We start from the raw sequence: 10344 nt of genomic DNA, 5'->3' as shown, positions 1-10344 counted from the left end.
TCTGCGGCCCTTACCTGCGCCTGAGCTAGCCTGGCACCCCTACACATACAGGAAATGGAAATTTCTGTGGTGACTGTGATTGAACAAAGACTAGAAACCTTTCTCCAGATGTTACATAAGCACCTGGGCCCTTGGGAATCTCTGGGAAGTGGGCAGAGGCTCTCCAACCCAACAGATAATTCTTGCTACTTGTTTAAGTAAGGGTATCAAGTCACCTTATTCTGATTTAAAAATAATGTAATGTGACTTTTAAAATTTTGTGTCAGAGTCATATATAAAATTCATTCCAGCTCCCTGGAATTTTATTGTGTTTCAGCCTTTCCTTAAGAAACAGTCCGCATGGAAATGACTGGGGAGGTTGTCTGAGCAGTGCTGGAATGCTACCATACAATGAGTGAAATGTCAGGCATGAGACACCAAGGTAAGGGTCAGAGCCAGCTGGGGAATGTGAGGAATGTACGATGTGGTCCATGGCCCCAGGGGCAAAGGTGGGAAAATCTGGATCCTATTCCCAGAGCTGTGGATGGCCATTGCAGACTTAGGATAAGAGTCAGGGGTGAGAGAAGAGACGGAAAATGGGGCTCAGATCACAGTAGAGAACACCTTAAATGCTAGTCCAAGACACAGAACTTTGGACATATTCTTATTTCTAAGCATTGGCTAATCTTAGCCCTTCTGTTTTGTAGGAGGGGGTTCAACTCACACCCCACAAGCCATGTGAGCAGTTACAAACATTTATAAAACTCCTAAGACATATAAAACACAGGGTTAGTTGCTGGGGGGGAGCAATGTGGGGGAAGGAATTCAAGAATGAGTAAGGTGCTCTTGCTTCACAATCCAGTGGGCATGACAGACTGAAAACAGTATTTTTAGTTCTTTTTCTCCTTTTTTTTTTTCTTACAATGCTGGGATGGAACTCAGGGCCTCATACATGCTAGGCAAGTGCTCTACCACTGAGCACACCCAGTGCAAATTGTAGTTCTAATGGCAGATTACTGTTGCAGTCATGTGGGATCCCAAATTTTTCTGTGTATTGCATATTTAATCTTAAAATTAGACCTCAAAATAGGTGCCGCTTCTGGGTCTTTAGTCCAACTAAAAACATCTTCAAAGAGGAAGAGTAGAAACTGGAATTCATGTAATACAGAGAGAGTAGGAAGGCCTGAAAGACAAAGTTTACCTGTTATCTGTCAGACCAAGTGCTCAAGGACCTCATTATCTCCCTCACAGGTGACCCTGGGGATCAGGATTGTCTTGAAGTTGTATGGAGGGTTACTCTTGGCTGACTGGAAGCAAACAGTGCTTTGCCATGTGTCTATAATCCTTTTGTTTTAACTTTTTCCATCTCTTAATGGTAAGAGCTTCTCTCAGGGCACAGCATCTCTGAATATGTCCCTGAAGCCCCAAGCTGCTTATTCTCAGCAGAAGCACCCTAACAAAAGGCAGATTAAGGAAGATTAGTAACATTCAAGAAAAGATTTGCCTGTTGGATATAGTGGCACCAGTGACTTGGTGTAACCCAGTGACTTGGGAGGCTGAGGCAGGAGGATTGTAAGTGTGATGTCAGCCTCAGCAATTTAGTGAAACCCTGTCTCAATATTAAAAAATAAAAAGTACTGGGGATGTGGCTCAGGGGTAGAGCGTCTCTGAGTTCAGTCTGAGTAGCACACACATACACACATTAAAAAAAAAAGATTGGCAAGGGTAGGGTTCCTTAGCTCATGTGTGTGTGTGTGTGTGTGTGTGTGTGTGTGTGTGTGTATGCATATTGTCTCACCTGGGCTTTTACTCCAAGCAAGTATGCATCATGATAATAGAATTTAATATACGTGCCTTTTTACCTTTTAAAAAGTCTATTTATTATTTATTTATATGCAGTGCCGAGAATCAAACCCAGTGCCTCACGCATGCCAGGCAAGTGCTCTACCACTGAGCTTCAGCTCTAGCCACATGTTTGTTTTTATTGTTAAAGTGTATGTAACATAAAACTTACTGTCTTTACCATTGGTTACTGTACAGTTCAGTGGCATTGAGTACATTTATGTTATTGCACCACCATCACCACTACTATCCTTTTCCAGAACTTTTTAATAATTCTAAACAGAAACTCTGTACCCATTAAAACAGCTCACCATTCCCCCTCCCGCCCCCCCCCCCCACTAGTAATCTCTGTTTTATTTTCTGTCTCTCTGAATTTGTCTATCTGGGTCCCTTATGTAAGTGGAAACACAACCACTTGTCCTTTTGCAGAATATGGTGTTTAAGATAGGCAGATAGGAGGAAAAGAAATAGACAAGCCAAACACAGCTTCCCTCCTTCTGTTTTTTCCCGGTTGATGCCTGGTGTCTTGGCTTCCTTTCCATGCAGAATCACTGTTCCTTCTTCCTAGGATTTCTGTGTGCTCCTGACACCATTAGCCTCCTTCTCGTAGCTTATTATGCAGTGGTTTCATCTATTTCCTTCCTGTTTTCTACAGACTGATTTCCCCATGGCTGACTCTGTCAGCTGAGTTCAAAGCCAGGGTCAAAGCTCTGCTCACAGCACAAATGGTTTCTTGTGAGGCCTGGGGGAGTTTGCGGGGTGGGGGTAGCTGACAGGCTTTCAGCCTTCTATGAGGTTGTCCTGACCACAACAGAACTTTGTGTGTTTCCAACTGCTGTTGGGCATGAGCCCAGCTAGCCTAGCTAACATTATGAGGTGTCCCTGGCACTCTTAGGACTTTCAAGTTCAAGGTCTTGGAGGGCACTATGGCTTTGACGTTGACCTTCCTCATGAGAACGTCTCCCCCCCGGCCCCTCACCACAAAACAAAACAAAACAAAACAAACAAAAAAAAACCCAACAATATCGTGCTGGGTGGTACTCGGTTTGTGTTTTTCCTTGACTTTCTGAGAATAAACCAGTCAGTTCAGCAGTTACTGCTCAGCTTTTAAGTACTTGGGAAATACTCCTTCGAGATCCCAGATGGGACAGAGCAAGCAGATATCCAGTGAGTATTCCTAACTTTACAGATCTATTTTTGAACTTTCCTTCTTAGTCCCAGAGATACTTTTTCAGAATTGAGATTCTTTGTAACTAGATGGTGACTAAAATATACTCGAGTTGTTAGGATAACTATATAGCGGCACCCAGGCCAACCTTATGGCAAGTTGGGTAAAAGTGATTTCAATGTGGCATCAGAGGGGACTGACCAAATCCTATCATCTTGAGCCAAAATTTCCTAGTCACCCTATAAGAACGCCTTTCTTTTTCTTTACTTTTTAAAATAATAATAATAATAGCTGAGCATGGTGGCATATGCCTGTAATTCCAGTGGCTTGTGAGGCTGAGCAGGAGGATCCAAAGTTTTGAAGCCAGACTCAGCAACTTAGAGGGGCCCCCACACAACTTATTGAGACCCTTTCAAAATAAAAAATAAAAAAGGCTAGGAACGTGGCTTGGTAGTTAAGTGCCTCCAGTATCAAAATAATAACAATATAAATAATAATCAATAATAATAATTATTTATAATTAATGGGTATATTGAACCCAGGGGTTCTTTAACACTAAGATATATCCCCAGTCCTTTTAATGTGTTATTTTGAAACAGGGTCTCGCTAACTTGCTGAGGCTGGCCTCAAAAACTTGAGATCCTCCTGCCTCAGCCTCCCTAGTCAATGGGATTACAGGCATGTGTCACTGTGCCTGGCAATTATTATTATTATCTGTGTGGGGCCAGAGATTGAGCCTAGGGCTTGCTGGGCTTGTTCTACCATTGAGCTGTATATCCCAAGCCCCAGAATGCTTTTCTTGAGTAGGACTATGTCTACTACTACCTAGTACAGTCCGCCAGGGCTGGGGTTGAACTCAGGGCCTGTGCGTGCTTAGCATGCACTCCACCACGAGGTATCCCCCCAGCCCACAGCACCTTTGTTTTTGTTCTTTAACAAATAGACTCACTGATTATCTTCGGCTACATTTGTTTTTATTTTGAGATTCTTTTTCCTTACTACTCTTTCCTTTTAAACATCCCTTACACAAGTTCTTGCTTGACCCTTTATTTCACTGTTTCTCTGTCTTTGTGGTGGCATGGTATTTAGTGTTAGACACTTCTGCCTTCAAAGCCTGACTGTGCTAACTACTTGCTGAGTGAACCTGGGCAGGTTACTTAGCCTCTAAGCCACAGATGCCCCGTTTGTGAAGTGGAAGCAATGGTTTGTTAGTGTCCCGGATATGTTACAATGGTAGAGCATTTTCTCCTGCTTAAAATAATCAGAAGTACTGGGCACATAGGGAGTAGTACTGGGCAAATGTTAGCACTCACTTGCTCTTTTCTTTTTAATGTAAGCTCTTCTCAGGTGGCATTCAGCTGACCTGAATTCCTGAGGGAGAACCCCAAGAACTCAGAATTCTTTCAGGTCTCAGCTTGCCCCAAACGTACTGCCCACAACAGAAGCGGGAGGCAGTGACTGGTAGCTAGTATTCCCCCATTTTTGTCACAGTGATTTCTAACTTCTGAAGAAAGCAGAAACTAGTAATCGGTGCCTCTCCTTAACCACTACATGCCAGGATGTGCCAGGCAGTGGGGCAGAGCAATGCCCAAAATACCAGTGCTTTTGTTCCATAACCTGGAAATGAGAAAGGACAGAGCTAAGGAACAGGGAGAGTGAGACAGTTTGATTTTACCAAGCAGAAGGGACTCCTAAGAAAGTCAGGGTCGGTTAAGCTTGCAGGTGGCTCAGCTATCCTCTCCCGAGAGGGGTCAGGGGACTTGGAGAGCGCGCTAAGCCTCCTAGAGGCGGAGGGACGCCTTGCGCTCAGTCCCACTATCAGGCAGGGTTGTTTCTATTTCAAAAACTTTCTGTATTCACTGGCAGCTTCTCTCAGTTCATTCAAGATCTCGGAGCTATCTGCGGCACTCCTGTGATGGCGTTCCAAACTCTCGTGCAAGAGGACACGGTGACGATTAGGTTGGACCAACGCTGACGACCAAGCTCTGGGTCGGGCTGCGGGTGGAGAAGACAGATGAGATCCGAATGATGCAGCTCGACGTTCGGGTGAGTGAGTCGCCGGTCTCCGCTGGGCCGCTTGATTTCAGCACAAAACTTGGGCCACTCGTTCTTCATTTCAAGCGTTTGTAACGAATGCTACATACCGCTGCTTGGAGCGTTCGGGGTTGGGAACTCATTTCTGCCGGGTCCTCTCATTTCCACCTCTGAGGGGCGGCTGCCTCTGGGCCCGCGGGAGGGCAGAGCGTGATTTCCGGGGGTAGGAGGGGAAGAGGGGCGCACAGGTGCTTCCTGCGGGCCTGCCGCGTAGCGCACGGCTGGGGCGCCGCCGAGCGGGTGTGGGGGCACTGGGGACCCACGTGCCTTCAGGCTTGGCCGCATCTCCCTGCGTGCAGCAGGCTCGGCAGCGGCGCTTCGCTTCCCTGGGATCGCTGCGGCAGCCCCCAAGGAGAGACTAGGGTGGCGGGTGGCGGGGGGCGCGGCGGCGATCCGGCGTCTCTCGGTCTCCCGGCAGCCCTGGGCGACGCTGTGACCACTGAAGGCAGTACCGCGCCAGCGAGGACCAGACGCGCAGCGCTCACCTGGCGCAGCTTTCCGGGCCGGGGTGAGGCGGGCCAGGCATCCCTGCTTGGCAGATGGGGATGGAGAGGCCGCGGAGGAGGTGGGGTGGCGGGAGGGGCGCCCGCGAGCCCGGTGCTGAGCGGAGACCTGGGAGTTCAGGGTGGGCCCGGACAGCGGCCGGGCCCCTTTGGCAGGGATCGTCGCGGGGAGGCGGATTGTTGAGGCGTTGACTTTGCAGAGCGAGGGCGACCCTGTGCGTGGCTCGGGCCGGGAAGGTGCAGCAGGGGGAGTCCGGCCTCAGGACACTTTTGGCAGGGCGACTCAGTGAGCGGAGCCCGCACCTTGCGTGGTTCCGGGCGCTGCTCTCCCGGCGTGATGGCTTTTCTCGGTTCCCCCAAGAGACGGCGGAGGCCTGCAGACGACCCCCACCCCACTCGCAAACCCACGCATAGGCGATAGCAGCAAAGCATTTTGCGACTTAAGCCGGAGCTAGGTGGGAGTATGAAGATCGGCATGTTGCTGGGTCAGATCGCCCCCATGGAAAACCCACCTGCTGAGATTGCAGCCTGGAATACGGAATTGCTGCTTTCACCCCTACCCCTGCCGCCAGGCGACGCTGTGAAGCCTGTCAGTCTGCGAGAAGAGGAGAACCTTCAGAGGAGGGGTTCTTTTGCCCTAAATTAGAATTAAGAGCCAAAGGAAAGAGCATGCTCAAGCAGCTTGCACTGTGTTATTGACCATGGAGTTTGGAAGGATGCCTGAAGTGACACGTAGTGGGAAGCGCGGAGGACTGAGAACTGGCCAATTTGGGTTCCTCACACCTAGTCCTGAAGCCAGATAGCCATGAGGTCTTGACAGGTCCTAGAAATTTAGTTCCTTGCGTGAGGTGAGGGAAGATCCAGAGTTCAAAAGATAAATGGATTGGAGGGAGAAAAGTGTTTTCCCCAAAAGTATGAATTATGGTCTCTAAAAGTGAGGGTATCACCATGTTCTGTCCACACTACTCTCCTACCGGCTTCCAACACAACCTCCTATGGAGAGAGGTTAAAGGCAGCGACTTCATGGTAACGCTGGGGTTTTCATAATTACCTAAGTGTCAGGGAGCATTTGTTTCTCCATCGCTGAAGTTCCTTTTCGTATTGCCACCTGAAACTGCTCATCACAGTGTGACATCAGAAGACAGGAACTTTGGCTTTTTCATCAACTTCCTTAGGATCTGTACCAAGTACATGAGATGTTAGAATCCTTGCTGAAAATTGAGGGTCATGGACCCTGGCGTTTAAATATGATTAGATATAGTCTTCATGTAACAATTAAACTCTGAAAATGTCCCTTTCTGAGCTCTTGTTTTCTGACACAGCGAAGTTCTATCAGAGCCAAGGAGAAACATTCAAGGGTAAGCATTTTCATTAGTCTTTAGGGGAAGATAAGAGAAGAGCTAAGAAAAGAATGCATTGCTTTCAGATGCACCCTACAACTCCCCTACCCTCCCACCCCAGAATTTGAAGGTGCAGAGATAATAGCACTGACAAATTTGAATACTTTCCTTTGTTACTAAATCTAGATTCATTTTTCTAAATGGAAAGGAGAGATTCACATGGTTGGTTGTGTTATTGTTAAAATTTTCTTTTTAAGTAAGTGGGTTCTGACTCCCAGAAATAACAAATTTAAGCAACCCTGGTGCCTCTCAGTTTTATTGTGCTTTTTCATGGTACCTGATCAGATCTCTGATTGAGCTTTCCATTGTTATTAAAAAGGAGTTAAAGGATGACTCAGTTAAGAGGTTGGGAAATAAAACTAGGCCTCCTTAGTTGTGCTCTTATACTAAACTGTAAGTCTTTATGCATTAATAATGCTGATGATGTTAAAGTTAACTTTTACAGAATATTGTGCACCAGACTGAGATACATATGCTACAGTTCATTTGGTTCTCACAATAATCCTGTAATAACAGTAAAGCTCAGAGAAGTTAAGTGCTCAAGTTACATAGCTAAGTGATTTACCTAGATTGGCATAAATTATTTTCATTATTTTTTGTGTGGTTGGGGCTCAAACCCAGGGTCTTGTGTATGCCAGGCAAGCATTCTACTACTAAGATACACCCAAGATCTTGGCCCTTGACATAAAATTATGGATTAGGTTTGTTTTGTGTGTGTGTGTGTGTGTGTGTGTGTGTGTATGTGTGTGTGTGTGTGTTTTAACTTCTGCACTGGGTTTTATTACTCATGGGAAGGTGGTATACAGGATGAGACCAGGGGCTGTGGAGCAAGGTTCCAGGGTTTGCACCCCTGAGCAGCCTATTGAGTGACTGTAATCATCACTTTTTTCTGGGTCTCCATTTTCTGATCCACAAAATAGTGGTAATAATCTCATAATGAGTGAATGCTTTATTTCTAATGGGACATGAAGTATGAACTGAGAAGAAAACTTCTCAGAATGTAATATGAAATTTTGGATTCAAGTGTTTTTGTCATCTGTAACATGAAGCTGGAAAATGGCAAATAAAAGCTGAAAAGCTATACCCTTAATGTGAATTGCTTAACACTTAGATTCAAATTGTTTTTTTTTTTTTTAAACAATGCTTGAACTCTGGTATCCGATCCTTAGTTTTATATTTATTAAAAGAGAATTATGTAAATCAGACCTTTTTGTTTTGCTTTGTTTGGGCAGTAACATTGAAAATCCTGCCTGGTGGGCAGGTAATATTCTCTCTCTCTCGGTGATATTAGGTGATGAAAATTGGAGGGTGGAGATATTTTTTCTCCTCATGCTTCTCTACTTTTTTCCAGTGGATCTGAAAACCGAGTTCTGAAAAGGTATGTAGGGTACTTCCTTATTCTCTTTCTTTATTTGGAAATTATTTTTAGAAGACAGCTTTTGGGATGGCTGCTTTAACTCTGGTAAGGAGTCTTGAATTTTTATATATGCATATTTAAAGAGTATTTTATAATACAGTTAAATTGTCAAGTCATTTGAGTTGTCCTATGACCTATATAAAAATCTGGATTGGTGGGGGGAACTTCACTCTTACACTTTGGATTTTGTGGAGATTCAGGCTCAGGGAAGTAAACTTGTTAATGTCTGACACTGCCAAGTTGTAGGCAGACTGCTCCATGCTTGGTGACTACTGGTATATTGGATCATGAGATTTAAAGGTCTTCCCTTCACCCCCTGTTTCTGAGGAATTAAAGCAGGATGAGCTTACGTGGGCCCTTCTCAGTTACTCATTTGAAAACCATCCCTCAACCGTGCCTTAATACAGGACCAATTTGTTACTAACTTCAAGTCTCTCTCTTCCAGGAGGACAAAGACGTTAGTTTTCTTGCTGTTTTTCCAAACAATGCCCCTTGGATTTGTGGGCTTTGCTCACATATCAACTACTACTTAATTAAATTTCTTTAATAATCTTTACCTTATCATCATCCTGCGGTTCCCCTTTGAAGGTTGTTATTTAGAAACCAAGGGAGATCATTTTTATTGAGGGCTGGGCTAAGTTGGTACTAATTTGAAACACTTTGAAGGGGTCTGACCTAATCAAGTGATAAGGAAATGTGTGTGTGTGTGTGTGTGTGTGTGTGTGTGTGTGTGTGTGTGTGTGTTTGTAAAATTCAGAGCAGTGCTTGGCACAAAATAGATGCCATAGAAATGTTAGTTATAAACGGGTGAGGAGGACGTGTGGGAAGATGAGTGCTGTAGAGAAAAGGGCAGTAAATGGGAATAGCATATACCTAAGGATGTAGTTTTGAAAAGCATGATGGGGAAATTTCAGTCAGCAGATAGCATTTAAATAAAGAGCCAGCAGTGGGTACAGAGAGAGTACAGTGGTGTTCAGATAGAAGGAGGGAGGTCAGAGGGGCCACATTGGGGCACATGGACACATCTAGCAAATGTTGAAAGTTTTAAATAACATACTTTTGGAATTTTCTTATGTAAAATTTCACACTTAAAAAGTAGAAAGAATAATATAACGAGCAAATCTCTCCCTTCTCCGAACTTCAGCAATTATCAACCCGATCAGTTGGGTTTTATTCATATCTCATTTCTTGCTGGCATTATTGTATAGCAAGTTCAAAAAATCCTGTCAATTACTTCTAAATTATTCTGCATAGATTTCTACAAGACAGGTATTTAGCAAAACAGAACCACAACTCTTCACTTCTTTGGCCTTGCTTCCCATCTGTAAGTCAGACCATCTAGCCTCTTGTGGTGGTGCCTGATAGGTAAACTTTGCACTGATGATGTTGCCTTACCAGCCCATGATGTATTTTTCTTTTTCTAGATGGTTCTGTGGAAGTTTCACTTTTACTTCCTCTCTTCTCCATACCAATTTTAGACATGTATTTAGCCGTCCTTTTTCTCTCCTCTCCCCCACCTTTTAGCTTTCTCCCTCCTTTTGGTGTTTTTGTTCAAAGCCCAATTTGTACCTGGTGCTTCTTTGCCTGGTGTAGCCCATGGAACACCAGCTCACTTAGACTTCCTAGGTCTTTTTGAAGAGAGATGAACACTTTCCCCATTTCATTTTTAAAAGTAGCATTATTGAGATTGAGGTAGAATTTCCATGCTGTATGATTAGTGTGCATGGTCAGTTATGTTCATGGTATTCACCAGTTGATGCCACCATGGTTTTCAGAACATCTTCATCTCCTCAGAAGGAAACCTGGTGCATTTTAGCTACTCTGATCCTTCCCCCACTCTAAGTAACCACTGATCTACTCCCTGTTTCTATGGAGTTGCCTATTCTGGATGCTTTATAAATATATATAAATACAAAATGTCTTTTGTGTCCAGCTCCTTTA

At 44.7% G+C, this 10344-nt stretch overlaps 1 protein-coding gene across 2 annotated transcripts in view; it reads left to right on the top strand.

Annotated features, from left to right (window-relative positions):
- Positions 1-5178: 5178 nt before the first annotated feature.
- RUBCNL (rubicon like autophagy enhancer) overlaps positions 5179-10344 on the top strand; it is a 42443-nt gene continuing 37277 nt past the window's right edge. The window contains exon 1 of one of the 2 annotated variants that reach the window (XM_079136989.1): positions 5179-5591. The gene's annotated coding sequence lies outside the window, so the exon portion shown is untranslated. Of the gene's footprint in view, positions 5592-5642; positions 6945-10344 lie in introns of those variants that run through there. The other variant, XM_079136990.1, reaches the window with a different exon arrangement.

The sequence above is a fragment of the Sciurus vulgaris genome (genome assembly GCF_902686455.1).
Source record: "Sciurus vulgaris genome assembly, chromosome: 4".
Lineage (NCBI taxonomy): Eukaryota > Metazoa > Chordata > Mammalia > Rodentia > Sciuridae > Sciurus > Sciurus vulgaris.
Note: the sequence above shows the minus strand (reverse complement) of the source record. Positions and strands in the feature narration are given on the sequence as shown.